The sequence below is a fragment of the Condylura cristata genome, unplaced genomic scaffold (genome assembly GCF_000260355.1).
Source record: "Condylura cristata isolate star-nosed mole 26May11 unplaced genomic scaffold, ConCri1.0 scaffold00022, whole genome shotgun sequence".
Classification (NCBI taxonomy): Eukaryota; Metazoa; Chordata; class Mammalia; order Eulipotyphla; family Talpidae; genus Condylura; species Condylura cristata.
In genome coordinates this window covers 30,616,435-30,617,615 of record NW_004567123.1, presented here as the reverse complement: position 1 = coordinate 30,617,615, position 1,181 = coordinate 30,616,435, and the positions used below count along the sequence as shown (strand labels likewise).

Genomic DNA, 1,181 nt, shown 5'->3' with positions numbered 1-1,181 from the left:
AAGACTCATGTAGAGAAGAAAACACTCCTCCCAGGCTGGGGCAAGGCTCCAAAGCATTGTTTGGAGAAGCCCCTTCAGCAAATCAAACTAAATTGAAAGAAAGATTGAGCAATAGTTAGATTAAAAGATACTGTTTTGTGTGTTTTTCAGCAGAGAACGAAAGAATGCATGCGGGAGAGAGATCAGACATTAGAGGGAAGCAGCGTGAGTAGGTGAGAGGAGACCAGGAGCTCTGGAGTTCCTGCACCCAACACTCAATTTCATAACCTGGGCTCACACAATGCATGCATTATTTGCTAAGTATAATTCTAGAGGCCCAAGATTTCCCAGCTCCAAACCCCAACCTGCCACATACAGGGCTGCTAAAAACCATTTTGTTTATCTAGAGCTGGGTGAAAGAAATAGCATTTTGGTGCTGCTTGCCTCATTAAAAAATTTACTAATCTCATTTATTGTCTTTTATCCCTACTAGAATGTAAGTCCTTTGAGGGCAGGGATTTGCTCACAACTTTATTCTTAGCTCTTGAACAGTCAATGTCTTGCACATAGAAGACAATTCACATTTACGAGGAAGAAAGGAGAATCAGAGCTTCAAAAGAGGAAGGGCAGCGAAGAAAAAGGGAAGAAAGGAGGCGGGGATGGAGATGGTGTAAGGGAACGGGTTTGGGCTGGAGGCGTAAGAAGTCCCAGGTCCGCTCCCACGCAGCCGGCAGCTCCCAGAACTACAACTCCCGGCAGTCCCCGGGCCTAGAGCTGGCCTAGGTACTCCGTGAAGACTAGGCCCCAGCCCTTCAGGCTCCCGGCGTGCATTGCGAACGTCGGCGCCGCCCCATAGCTAGCCGGGACTTGTGGTCCAGGCCGCGGGCGGGGGGGGGTGGGGCAGGGCATGGAGGCGGGCGGGGACCGGGGGCGGGCGCAGGCCCCTCCCCCGTCACTTCCTGCCGGGCTGCGGGCGCCGGAGCGGCTCTTCAGCGTTTTCGCCGGCGGCCGCCGCGTCTGCCTCGGCTCCCCCTTCCTCTGACCCCCCCGGCCCGGCGGCACCCGCCTCCTCCGCGGCCACTCCGCCTCTTCCCTCCGTCCCTTCCTCCTCTCCCTGCTTCCTTCCTCCTTCCCCTCCTTGCCGCCGCCGCCGCCCAGGACCGCCGGCCGGGGGACGAGCTCGGGGCAGCAGCCAGGTGAGG

At 56.6% G+C, this 1,181-nt stretch overlaps 1 protein-coding gene across 9 annotated transcripts in view; it reads left to right on the top strand.

The window, feature by feature from the left end:
• Positions 1 to 931: 931 nt before the first annotated feature.
• The window catches only part of STAU1 (staufen double-stranded RNA binding protein 1), a 45,718-nt gene continuing 45,468 nt past the window's right edge, over positions 932 to 1,181 (top strand). For 3 of the 9 annotated variants that reach the window (XM_012728376.1, XM_012728377.1, XM_012728375.1), the window contains exon 1: positions 932 to 1,175. The gene's annotated coding sequence lies outside the window, so the exon portion shown is untranslated. The remainder of the gene's footprint in view (positions 1,176 to 1,181) is intronic. The other 6 variants (XM_012728384.1, XM_012728383.1, XM_012728378.1 and 3 more) reach the window with 5 other exon arrangements.